At 40.9% G+C, this 13567-nt stretch overlaps 1 protein-coding gene across 4 annotated transcripts in view; it reads left to right on the forward strand.

The window, feature by feature from the left end:
• CNST (consortin, connexin sorting protein) overlaps window positions 1-13567 on the forward strand; it is a 123206-nt gene that overhangs the window by 1221 nt on the left and 108418 nt on the right. For 3 of the 4 annotated variants that reach the window (XM_055323759.1, XM_055323761.1, XM_055323762.1), the window contains exon 1: window positions 2-138. The exons of the other annotated variant lie outside the window; for it this stretch is intronic. The gene's annotated coding sequence lies outside the window, so the exon portion shown is untranslated. Of the gene's footprint in view, window position 1; window positions 139-13567 lie in introns of those variants that run through there. 4 annotated transcript variants of the gene reach the window in all.

Here is a 13567-nt window from a genome sequence, read left to right on the forward strand (position 1 = left end):
CTAGAGGTGTCTCCTCCACCCGCGCGGCGGGAGACCCGAGCCGGCTGGGTGACAGCTCTTCGGCCGCCATGTCAGCCAGCGGGAATGGAAACAGAGCGGGCGCCCGGCCGTAGCCCCGCGTTCGCCTCCGACTCGCAGGTGAGGAGAGGAGAGGAGGGAGCGGGCGGCGGGCGGCGGGCGCGGGCGGCGGGCGGCGGGCGGCCGCGGCGGGAAGCCCCCCTGCCCGCCCCCCGGGACCCCTGGCTCCTCCCCCGGCGCCGCGCGCAGCCTGGGTGCTCCGCGCGCCCTCCGGGCAGCCCGGTGCCCTGGACTCGCCCTCCACCCGGGGCCGTCGTCCCTCCGCCCTCCGCCGCCGCCGCCCGGAGGCTCCCGTCCTCACCCCCGGCCAAGGCTCTACCTTCATTGTTGTAACTTGCGTGTCGGGAAGATGTAAAGTTAAGGTGTGTAACGTGGAGGTCGGAAACCTTTAAACGGGTTTGTCCGACCTTAGGATGCTCAGGCTGCTGCCGGTGTAAACTTAAGTCGGACGCGTTGTGTGCGCTGCAATCCCCGAGCCCGGCTCCCGAGACTCCAAAAATAGGCTGCAGAGGCCGGCGCTGCCGGCGCCTCTCCCCGGGCAGCGTGCGGGGCGAGGCTCGGACGCCGGTGTCGGGGCTTAGACCCCGCGCGGACTCCGGCGCGGGGAGCTGCGGCCGCCAGCACCCCTTTGAAATATGCACAGTCCTTTCTGCTTAGTGACTCCAGCGTCACGGAGCTGGGTGTTTAAGTGCCAGAGGAAGGGGCTCGAGGCGATGTTATGCTCTGCCCGAGGAAATCTGAAGAGGGTACTCAGCTGGTGAATCTCAAAACGGATCAAGAAATTGACAGCCACAAATTTTATAAATGGCTTTTTGGGCATAGAAAGTATCTCGCCAACTGTTGGGGAAGCCTTGGGGACTCCTTGGTCTAAATGTCCACAAATTCTTTTTTTTTTTTTTTTTTTTTTTAATGGTTTCCCCATTGACAGTTTTCTAGAAGTGACTGGCCCGGTCCGCACACCTGAGAAAGCTTTTCACTTCCATTCTTGAAAGAGCTGTCTCCTGCTTTACCCTTTTAATAATATATTCATGGATTCAGAAATACAATTCTTTTTTTTTTTCCTTAAACGACGGGGGGGGGCGAATATTTTAAAATCAAATAAATAAGAAAGATTTCTTATGATAGAGAAATAAATGATTCGCCTCTAGAAATATGTTGGTTTTTTTTTTTTTTTTAAGATTTTATTTATTGGGACACCTGGGTGGCTCAGCGGCTGAGCGTCTGCCTTCAGCCCAGGGCGCGATCCTGGGATCCCGGGATCGAGTCCCACGTCAGGCTCCCTGCATGGAGCCTGCTTCTCCCTCTGCCTGTGTTTCATGTCTCTCTCTGTGTCTCTCATGAAAAAATAAAATCTTTAAAAAAAAAAACAATGTTTAAAAAAAAAAAAGATTTTATTTGTTTATTCATGAGAGACCCAGGCAGAGGGAGAAGCAGGCTTCCTGCAAGGAACCCGATATGGGACTCGATCCCACGTCCTGAGCAGAAGGCAGATGCTCAACCACTGAGCCACCCCGGTGGCCCTGTGTTGTGGATTTCTCGCTTTTAAAATACACTTCTAAAAATATTGAGGTATTTATTTTAAAATGTTTTCTTATTTCATAAGGTTTGTGGTAGCCTACTCACCCCCAAAGAAACTGGTGTTTCTGATTGTGCTTTTGAGTTGTGGGGTTTTTGTGGGATTTTTGTTTTTCTTCTTTTTAGTTTTGGACAAGAGAATTAGGTTACAAGTATTTCCCTTTTTATAATGTTGGTGGTTGCTTGTGGTTGAAGGTGCTTGAATATTAAAGACAGGATCATACCTATTTTTTCTGAGGCCCTAGGTACTGAAAATGAAAGAAATGTTAATTTCACTTGAAAGACCTACCTTATAATCAACATTCAGATTTTATTAGAAAAATTTGGTTTGTGTATTTCCCACATTACTTTCTTAAGAGGTGTAGTTTCTGCATCCTGTGCTATTTTTGCCTTTTTGAACTCAATCTTTAAAATGTTGTCAGGGCAAAGTGATTCTGTTTTTACTTTCTTCTTAAGTTGTTGTTATTATAATCTCAATGGATTGAATCCAGAAAATACATTTTCTTTTGATTTTTTAAATTATTTTTTAAGGATTTTTTTTATTTTTATTTATTTATGATAGTCACGGAGAGAGAGAGAGAGAGGCAGAGACACAGGCAGAGGGAGAAGCAGGCTCCATGCACCGGGAGCCCGATGTGGGATTCGATCCCGGGTCTCCAGGATCGCGCCCCGGGCCAAAGGCAGGCGCCAAACAGCTGCGCCACCCAGGGATCCCTTTTTTTAAGGATCTATTTATTTAGAGAGAGAGAGGAATAGAAGCAGACTCCCGATAAGTGAGGAGCCCCACGTGGGACTAGATGCCCACAACCCTGAGATCATGACCTAAGCCTAAACCAAAAGTCAGAGCCCAAGTGACTGAACCACCCAGGAGCCCCTCTTTTTTTTTTTTTTTAAGATTTTATTTATTTATTCATGAGAGGTGTGGAGGGGCCTGGCAGAGACACCGGCAGAGGAAGAAGCAGGCTCTCCACAAGGAGCCTGATATGGGACGATCCCAGGCCCCAGGATCACACCCTGAGCCAAAGGCAGTTACTCAATCCCTGAGCCACCCAGGCATCCCTCTTTTGGCTTTTAAATGGCAGTTGTAATTGGAAAATGTCAGGTGATAGCTCTTGTTTGCTGTCAGAACTAAGGCTGTAAGTCTCTAAGCATTGCTATATGGATGTAGGTCTGTAACAATCCAACTGTAATGCAAACCACATGAGCAACGTAAAGTTTCCTAAATAAAAAGAGAGAAACAACTGAGATTATTTTTAATATATTTTATTGAACCGATACAATTTCAGATGTAATCAGTTTGGTAAGTTAATAATGAGATATTTTGCGTTCTTTTATACTTAATCTACAAAATCTGGTTTAAGATTTTACTTATTCATTTTGAGAGAGAGAGCAAGTGCAGGAGAGAGGGAGAGGGAGAAGCTCAGTCACAGGACCCTGAGATCATGACCTGAACCAAAAGCAGATGCCCAACCTCCTGAGCCACAAAATCTGGTTTTTATACCTAGAGTACATTAGAATTCAGACCAGCCCATTTCAAGTGCTCAGAAGCTACACATAGCTAGCCAATGGATAGAACCTTAGTGGGCAGCACAGAGCTACTATGGGATTGATTGATTGATTGATTGATTGATTGATTGTTATGACACACACAGAGAGAGAGAGGCAGAGAGAGACACAGGCAGAGAAATAAGCAGGCTCCATGCCGGGAGCCCGACACAGGACCCCATCCCAGGACTCCAGGATCGTGCCCTGGGCCAAAGGCAGGCGCCAAACTGCTGAACCACCCAGGGATCCTCTACTGTGGGCTTTTAAAGATGTCTTCCTACCTTGAGAGTCTGGGGTAAACCCAGTGGGATAATTTTAAAAATCCTTTTCCTAAAGTGCTGTGATGTTCAGACTGAGAAGTTTGTGTGGCCGGAAGAAAGTTCCAAGAAATCTCTTCCCCTTAATGTTGACTGTATCATACTGAGGAGGATAAACAGGTGCCCAAGTGCATGTTTTGTGAGGGCTGTAAGATAATTAGAATACTCAGTCATTTCCTGGGGTGTCATTGTTACAGTTATTTATATCTGCATGTCAACAATGTCAGTCCTGTGTGAGTCTCTGTCTCCTTTACCTGTCTATATTAAAGAGGGAGAGCTGGAAGACTTACAAGAAGATTGGACTTTACTGTGAACAGGGAGAGTTTCTGCAGTCATAGACTTATTTTCTGAGTCAGTTTCACGTATGGCTGTTTCGTACATGTGCTCCTCTGTATTACAGTGTTGTTGGTCGAAGTAAAGAGAAAAATCTTTTCAGTAAAATTTAGAAAGAAGGGGTGTATTTTTTGGCTCTAAGATGCTGGGAGTCTGATTACTAGGAAACAACACATGTCTGGTGCTTTAGGTAAATTTAAAAGGAAACATCAGAGCAGCCCCAGTGGCACAGCGGTTTGGCGCCGCCTGCAGCCCGGGGTGTGATCCTGGAGACCCAGGATCGAGTCCGACGTCAGGCTCCCTGCGTGGAGCCTGCTTCTCCCTCTGCCTGTCTCTCTCTCTCCTTCTCTCTCTCTCTGTGTCTCTATGAATAAATAAATAAATAAAATCTTTAAAAAAAATAAAAGGAAACATCAGGGCTGGAAACATCAGGGCAACCTGGGTGGCTCAGCGGTTTAGTGCTGCCTTCAACCCAGGGCGTGATCCTGGAGTGCCGGGATCGAGTCCCACGTCGGGCTCCCTGCATGGAGCCTGCTTCTCCCTTTGCCTGTGTCTCTGAACCGCTACCCCCACCCGGTGTCTCTCATGAATAAATAAATAAAATCTTAAAAAAAAATAAAAGGAAACATCACACTTTTTAAGATTTTATTTATTTGTTTGTTTATTTAAGAGAAAGAGAACACGAGCAGAGGGAAAAGCAGACTCTTCACTCAGCAGGGAACCCAACTCAGGGCTTTGTTCCAGGAGTCTAGGATCATGACCAGAGGGAAAGATAGCACTTTTTTAAAAAAGATTTTATTTATTTATTCACGAGAGACACAACAGAGAGAGAGAGAGAGGCACACGGGGAGCCTGATGTGGGACTTGTTCCCAGGACCCCTGAGCCAAAGGCAGACACTCAACTGCTGAGCCAGGCATCCCAAGATAGCACTTTTAATAGAAAACTACTGACATGCTGTCTAGATATGTTGTTTAAGTTGTGTTTGCAACACAAGTGGTGACTGCATGGAACCATCTCATTCAGAGCTGTTAAACCTGAAGGATAACTCTGTTGGAAAACAAACCCTGCAGCTAGCTGACCTCAGTGGGATCAATAGGACCCATCATTGTTCCTATCTTGACTTGTATATTCTTTTTTTTTTTTTTTCTTTAGAGAGAGCTGGCGCAGGGGCAGAGGGGGAGAGAATCTCAAGCAAATGCCATGGATAGATCTGGGGCTCCATCTCAGACCTTGAGATCATGACCTGAGCTGAAATCAAGAGTCAGATGCTTTGGGATGCCTGGGTAGCTAAGTGTTTGGGCAGTTGCCGTCGGCTCAGGTCGTAATCCCAGAATCCAGGATCGAGTCCTACATCGGGCTTCTGTGAAGAGCGTGCTTCTCCCTCTGCCTATGTCTCTATCTCTCTCTCTTTCTGTGTCTCTCATGAATAAATAAATCTTAAAAAATAAAAGTCAGATGGTTAACCGACTGAGCCACCCAGGCACCCCTTGACTTGTATATCCTATTTAAACTACCCTAAATACTGCTTTATCTGCACTGTTTACATCTGCATTAAATATTAACATTTAGCATCGAAATTCACTTGAAAGACTAATTAATATTTAATGTAATCTAAGAAAAATGCCCCCTTCCCAACCTTTATGGTTTAAAGAAATCTTAAATTACCTGGTCAGTAAACAAAATCCCTCTGTAAGGTCTAGTCATTATAGATGTAGCTCATTGTGGGCAGTGTGTGGAGTATTAAAGGATTAGAGACAGAATTGAGGAAGGAGGTAGTGTTTGGATGATGATTGTTTCATGAGACATACGTGCACATTATAGTAGGAGAATACAGTGTTTTCATTTGTATTTAAATCTAGATGACTGCCCATTGACATCATTTTAGTTGAATAAAAGAGAATGTATTTTGTTCCTATAAAGTAGTCTTAGCAATTTTTTTTTTAATTTCAGGAAGAGTAATTGAGAGTTTGGCAATCTTCAGTTTTTAAAGATGATCTTAATAGATTTAAGATTATATTTTTATTGAGAAATTCTACATTCAGTATGTCTGTGTCTCCATACTGTTGCAGAGAGTTCTCTCCAGTAGAGCCTTGAAGATTCACATGAATACAGGCTTTTCTTTATTTAGGAATCATTCCCTTGGGGGAAATTATATTTCCTTTTAACTAGGGAATACTTTTGTTTTTCACTCCCTTGAAGTAATTTATTTTTTTGAAGTAATTTATTTGTAATATTTTTTGAAGAAATACATCACTAGTCAATAATACCTCAATAAAAGAAAAAGATCTTGTCCAAATAATCTAAAAAAAAGGTCTCATAAAACTTCTGAATCATGATAGCTTGAGATTTCTCAAATTTTTTAATCACAGTTGTAAGATTCTGGTCTTTACATGTTTGCAGATGGAAACTTTGTAGCATCACACCACTCCTCCCTGCCATCTTGTAGGACTTCCTGTTTTTAATCTCATCAGCCATGTGGAAAGGAAAGATAGTAATGTGTCTGTCAAAATATTGACAAAATTAATTTTTTCTTTTGGCCATAAGAATGCTGAATTGAAGCATTAAGCAACAAATACTGTCACCTTTATTGACATTTGGTCTTTGGACATTTTAAACGACAGTACCTAGGCAATTTTAGGAATTAGCGTTTTTTTGTAATTTTCGTATTTGTTAAATTCTCTTATGAGAATACTAGCCTGTTTTTCCTGGAAGACTTCTACCTAACTAAATAAATATGTGAACTTCATGAAAAGATTAAGAATGCTGTTGTTTCTGACTATTTGAGAGCATAACACATTTTTATTTTATGCATGCATTACTTTTCTTGCTATTTTTGTCTTCAGGTATCAAAATAGTACAAGTCTTTTTTTTTTTACAAGTCTTTAAAAAAAGTTTTTATTTTTATTTTTTTAAGATTTTATTTATTTATTTATTTATTTATTTTTTTATTTATTTTTTTATTCGAGAGAGAGAGAGAGAGAGAGAGAGAGAGAGAGAGAGAAAGGCAGACTCACAGGCAAAGGGAGAATCAGGCTCCACATAGGGAGCCCGACGTGGGACTCGATCCTGGGACTCCAGGATCACGCCCTGGGCCAAAAACGGGCTCTAAACTGCCGAGCCACCCAGGGATCCCCTAAAAAAAAAAAAGGTTTTGGATGAAGTGAAAAACATTGCTTAAGATTTTTCAATGAGAGGGATCCCTGGGTGGCGCAGCGGTTTGGCCCCTGCCTTTGGCCCAGGGCACGATCCTGGAGACCCGGGATCGAATCCCACATCAGGCTCCCAGTGCATGGAGCCTGCTTCTCCCTCTGCCTGTGTCTCTGCCTCTCTCTCTCTCTCTCTGTGACTATCATAAATAAATAAAAATTAAAAAATTAAAAAAAAGGATTTTTCAATGAGAGCTTATTTTTGTGAAAATGTATTTCCTTTACTGAAACCTAGTGGAGTTATTTCTTCTGTACCTTATGAAGCACCAAAGATTATTTCCTTCAGTTTTTTGTTTTTCCCCTGCTTGTGGATCATGAAAATGGTTTATTTAACTCAAGTCTTAAAGGGATTCATTCCAAGTAATCATGATTTCCTCCCTGGACTTCAACTCAGATGAAGAGTGGAAGTTCGTGAAAACTGCTGATCAGTAAATCACAAAGTTTGGTTTCCTGGAAAAGGCATTCTACTCATTTGTGACTTCTTAATCCAAATTAAATCACCAGGCTTTATTTTTTTCTGATACTTTACAAAGTAATCACTTGCTTCCATTTGCTCTAATGGTTAAAAAATTTTTTGTTGTTGTGGAGTTCTTTGCCATCCCAATTAGAATTATACCTACAACATTCGGTAAGCAGTGTAAAGAGCCACAATTAGAGAAAAGGTCATGTGACTTCCTTATGTTAATCATATTATACATGTTTTGTGGCTGAGGAGAGAAAAAAAAGGTTTGTCTTCTTGGTCTTACATCTGAACTCTAGCTTAAAAATTGATCTGCTAGGTCTTCTATCCACCAAAGCTCATATTTTCACTAGCCAGAGAAAGATCTGTTGCACATTCACCTAAAGTAAAACAGCATTTAATTCAGGAGATAGTTTTTAACTGGATCAAATGGCCTCTTGTTTAATTATAATTTTGTGGATTTTGATGCCTACAGGCTTTTTGTCCTTTTTCAGCTACATACCTGGGGAAAACATAGGGCTTCCCTGGTGGGCCCCAACAGGGCTTTGACCTTTGCCTTCCTTGACAGCTTCAAAAAGTATATACCTGTGTGTACAAACAACAACAACAACAACAAGCAAAAAGTCGGCTTCAGAACACTTAACTGAGGCTGAGGAAACAGACATTCTAAGAATGTCTGTCTTATAACTAAAACTTCCATGTACTTATGTAGTCCTTTGTATTTTTTATATCCTCTGCTGGAAAGTTTCCATTCTGTTGTAGCTTTTCAGAGTATTTGAAAGATATCAGGGATGTCCCAAAACTTACTCTGCCTTACTTCACCTTTTGGTTTCTTTCTAATCTTCAGTTTTATATGGAAAGTTCAAAAGTCAGAACAGGTCATGATTTACTATAACCTAGAAGTGAAGGAGGAATACAAACCTTACTCCTTCTTCTTTCCTTCCTTCTCTATTAGAAAAGTAATAATAAGTGAAAGTGAAAAAAGGTAGATAAATTTTAACTTGAGGATGAAATGCTCATTCAAAAATTAGTATTTTTTCTATAATTAAAGTTGAACAGAAGCTCTAATTTAGAGTCCAAATCCATTTATCTCTCAGCCTACTTCAAATATCCAATGGATATGTCCTGAAAAAACTGAGTACAAGTATACTTTGAGTACACAAACATAGGCTGTACTAGAGTGTGTATCTCTTATTTATGTTTCCTCAGGGAATATTTGCCACTGAAATAAAACATCTTTGGGGAAAATCATATCCTACCAACAATCTTCTAAAACACTGTAAGGTATCTTTCTCTGGGACAATTTTTTTTTTCTATTAGTTTATCCTTTTAAAATTTGTAACCTAGAGCAAACTACCTTGCTCTTGCATTTTTTTCTTTTCCCAAAACTCCATCAAAATACTTTCTCTTGGGCAGCCCGGGTGGCTCAGCGGTTCAGCGCCGCATTCAGCCCAGGGCGTGATCCTGGAGACCCGGGATTGAGTCCCATGTCAGTCTCCCTGCATGGAGCCTGCTTCTCCCTCTGCCTATGTCTCTGCTTCTCTGTCTCTCTCTCTCTCTGGGTCTCTCATGAATAAATAAATAAAATCTATTAAAAAATACATTCTCTTGAATAACTAAAAAAAAGCATATTCTCTTTTACACCTTTCTCTCTACCTGCCTTTCTGTTAACTTTCAGTATGCTATAGATATAAATCAATATATGTCTATTAGGCCAGACAAAAATTCAGGAGTCTGGAGTTCTTGGTATGCTTGAACTGGGCAGTGGCAGTAGGGTAGCAGCTGCAAGTGACTGACAGCCGGATGGGGTAGGAAGTAAGAACCAGATAATGAGACCTTGGTAGTTGTCTGCTGGGGATGCTGGGGCTTATCTGAGATGCAGAGATTGTTTTGGTGCCGGTAACAACATGACAGGGGAGATACTGGCTATACTGGTCAGAAGTGAGATGTCACCCTAGATCTTTGAGATACGAAGAAATATTCATTCCACAAGTGTATCAGGTCACTGTTTTTATTGTAAAACACAAAGGTACTTGTTTTCAAAAGAGAAATCTGCCTCTGGTATGCAGGATGGATTGACAGGGCTTTGTGAGACTATGAGAACTTTAATTAAGAGCAAATATATTGGCCTAAACTCATTTTGAAATTTCCTAATAACTTCGGAAATGACAGAATTAATGAGTTTTTATTGTTCAAAAGAAGAATAGAAACTAAGTTACAGAATTCCTGGCTTAGGTTTTGTGATTTAAAAATATCGTTAAGGGATCCCTGGGTGGCGCAGCGGTTTGGCGCCTGCCTTTGGCTCAGGGCGCGATCCTGGAGACCCGGGATCGAATCCCACATCAGGCTCCCAGTGCATGGAGCCTGCTTCTCCCTCTGCCTATGTCTCTGCCTCTCTCTCTCTCTGTGTGTGACTATCATAAATAAATAAAAAATTAAAAATTAAAAAAAATCGTTAAAATTGTGTTTGATATTGTATGTATGGATCATGTACTTCATCCCAGTTGAGTTCATTATTTAATTTTACTGATATTCCATATGAACCTACACATTACAGTGTATATGGGTATGTACACTTTAACATTTATACACATTTTGGTGAATAATTTTGAAATATGGTGGCTTGTGAATGAATCCAAACCTAGCATCAGGTCCTATCAGTTTAATGGCTAATGTTTGAGCCCATAGGTGATCAGTATTATGCTAAGTACTGTGGGAAATGCAGTAGAATCAGCATTTTCACCAAAACATTTAATGAAAAATGCACATCACAAATATATATATACATAATTTTATCTCTTATTGTCATAAAGAGCTTTATGCAGATTTGTTTTAATTTTTTTTAGACAGGAAAAGAAAAATACATGAAAAACAATTGTCAGTATAATTTATAATTAATTCAGTAAATATTGCGTAGAATTTTATTCTTTTAATTTTACTGGAATTTCAAATGCTACCTTTTTGACTTAAAGTTTGGTAAACATACAGCGACAGATTCTGTAACAATTGAGATGAGTTCATTTCTAAGATCTGTGAAGTTCCTCAGTAATGGTGTATACTTTGTACCCTTAAAAAAATGGCTTTTTAGGAACTCCTGTTTCTCTAGGTTATTGACAAAAATATCAGGCAACTCTTTGATGGTTCTAAAATAGAACAAATAAAGTAATAGCTGTCTTCTGAAATGGTGCATAAACACACATCTCAAAAGGAAGACCCACAATGTATTACATGAGATAATGCTTGTCAAAGTGACTATCTTCCATGATGTGTAGCCTACAGAAAGCACTTCATGAATGGTGTGTTTTGCTTTAAATTTGCTAAACTTGGGATCCCTGGGTGGCGCAGCGGTTTGGCACCTGCCTTTGGCCCAGGGCGCGATCCTGGAGACCCACGATCGAGTCCCACGTCGGGCTCCCGGTGCATGGAGCCTGCTTCTCCATCTGCCTGTGTCTCTGCCTCTCTCTCTGTCTCTCTGTGACTATCGTAAATAAATAAAAAATTAAAAAAAATAAATTTGCTAAACTTTTGTGATAACCTTGTATTTACTTGTATTATTTTCTTTTTTTTGTATTATTTTCTTTTTAAATAAGTGAACAAGATTAGTACTTAGGTTAACAGTAGCATTATTAGTGATTTTTTAAAAATATGTGTTCTTGATTCAACTTTCTTTTTTAAGATTTTATTTACTTATTTTAGAGAGAGTGCACTTGCGCACACAAGAGAGAGCCCAGGCGGAGGGGCAGAGGAAGAGAGAGGTTCTCTAGCAGATTCCCACTGAGCTTGGAGCCCAACACAGGGCTCGATTCCGGGACCCTGAGATCATGACCTGAGCTGAAAAACAAGAGTTGGACACTTAACCGATTGAGCCACCCTCATACCCCAATTCAACTTTTTATAAAGTTTTATTTATTTGAGAGTGACCACATGTGCTTGCAAGCAGGGGGAGGGGCAGAAGGAGAAGGAGAGAATATCAGGCTGACTCTGTGCTAAGCATGGAGCTCAACAAGGGGCTCAGTCTCACAGTCATGAGATCACAACCTGAGCTGAAACCAAGAGTCAGATGCTTAATTAGCTGAGCCACCCAGGCACCCCATGATTCAACTTAAAAATTTTTTTATTATAAAAAGATAATCTTTAAATATACAAAATACAGAAAAGTGCAAAAAAAATCACTTTTACTCCCATTGATCATTCCCATTCATCAAGAGAAGGAACTGTTAACATTTTTGTATATTTACTTTCAGTCTCTTTGCGGTATATGTAAACAGAGTTGAGATCCTATTTATGATTTGTTTCAGATTCTACTTTCTGTGATTTTAGTACAGATTCATAATGTACGTATTATGGGCTTTGTAACACTTGAGGTATAAGCTAATTTACTTAGTTTCTCCTCTGTTACTGAAAATTGAGATTGTTTCTAGTTTTTCACTCACTGCCACAGAAACCTGGCGAAGACTCTTGAACCACCTTACCCTTTAGTTTTCGCATATGTAAGTGGGGGAAATAACACTTCATGGGACTTACAAGGTTAACTTAAGTAATGTGTACAGAATATGCAGAGCAGTTCCTGGAACAAAATAAACCTTTAAAAGAATGCCTCCATGATCATCTTTGTGCATAGAGGATCCCCCCCTTTCTTTTCTTCTTTTTTTGTTGGTATTATTTCTTATCATCGATCTTCAGAAATAAAACTACTAGGTCTTAACTGTTTCAATATTCTTGCTATATACCATGAAGTTGTTTTCTGATAAGTTGTGCCAATTTACCTTCAAATTGAGCAGCCTGTGTCAATGTGTATTTCACTGAACCCTTACCCATATGATAGCTCTCATTTTTAAAAATCCTTATTATTTTAGAGGTAAATAAGTTGCCCATTGTAGTCAGGGAAGAAATTTCATAGAAGACTAGTAGGGAATAAAGTTAGAGAGATGGGTTGCTGAGGGACTGGTAATAAGGCTTGGGATTTGAGCTGAAATAGGAGCAATAATGAGTTCAGTAGGTCTCCAGGTACTTCTCATGCTTTCCCCATCCAGACTGTCACAGTTTCCTCTCAAAACTCCTGGTCTTTGTACCTGTATTGAAGTGCCTGGCCCATCCCACCTGTCCCTACTGTCCACCTATATAATATATATATTAAAGATTTTATTTATTCATGAGAGACACAGAGAGAGAGAAAGGCAGAGACACAGGCAGAGGGAAAAGCAGGCTCCATGCAGGGAGCCCGATGTGGGACTAGATCCCGGGTCTCCAGGATCATGCTCTGGACTGAAGGCAGCACTGAACCACTGAGCCACCGGGGCTGCCCACCACCTATATAATATTTTGATCCATACTTAATCTCTTCCATGTCTTTTCCTGTCCGGGTACCTGCCCAGCTAAAACAGCAGAGCAGAGCGTGTTCTCTGCAGGCAGGCTCACTTGAGGAAGAAAAAAGGTGGCTGAGCCAGCCAAACTTAGTTATTAACAAGTTTACCAAACAGATAAATCAGTCTACCTCCCCAGAGGTAAGTAAAGGAGTATATGAGGAATGGGGAAGATTTCTTTTTTTTTTTAATTTTTTAAATTTATTTATGATAGTCACACAGAGAGAGAGAGGCAGAGACACAGGCAGAGGGAGAAGCAGGCTCCATGCACCGGGAGCCCGATGTGGGATTCGATCCCGGGTCTCCAGGATCGCGCCCTGGGCCAAAGACAGGCGCCAAACCGCTGCGCCACTCAGGGATCCTGGGGAAGATTTCTTTATTAACACAACTCTCAATTTTTATATTAACCCTATCACATTCCTAATGGTTTAGAAGAAAACAGAAAAATTAGCATGTGTTCAAGGCTTTTTAATTTTTTTTTCTTTTTCTTTTTTAAGATTTTGTTTTTAAGTGATCTCTATACCCAACATATGGCTCAAACTTAGAGGCCAAAGATCAAGAGTTGCACGCTGAGCCAGCCAGGCACTCCTGAAGTGCTTTCTGAGTCTAAAAATAATGCAACCTACAACTCCATGAAAAGACAAATAATCTAATTTAAAAATGGCAAAGTATGTGAATAGACATTTCTC

The sequence above is a fragment of the Nyctereutes procyonoides genome, unplaced genomic scaffold (genome assembly GCF_905146905.1).
Source record: "Nyctereutes procyonoides isolate TBG_1078 unplaced genomic scaffold, NYPRO_anot_genome, whole genome shotgun sequence".
Taxonomy (NCBI): Eukaryota; Metazoa; Chordata; class Mammalia; order Carnivora; family Canidae; genus Nyctereutes; species Nyctereutes procyonoides.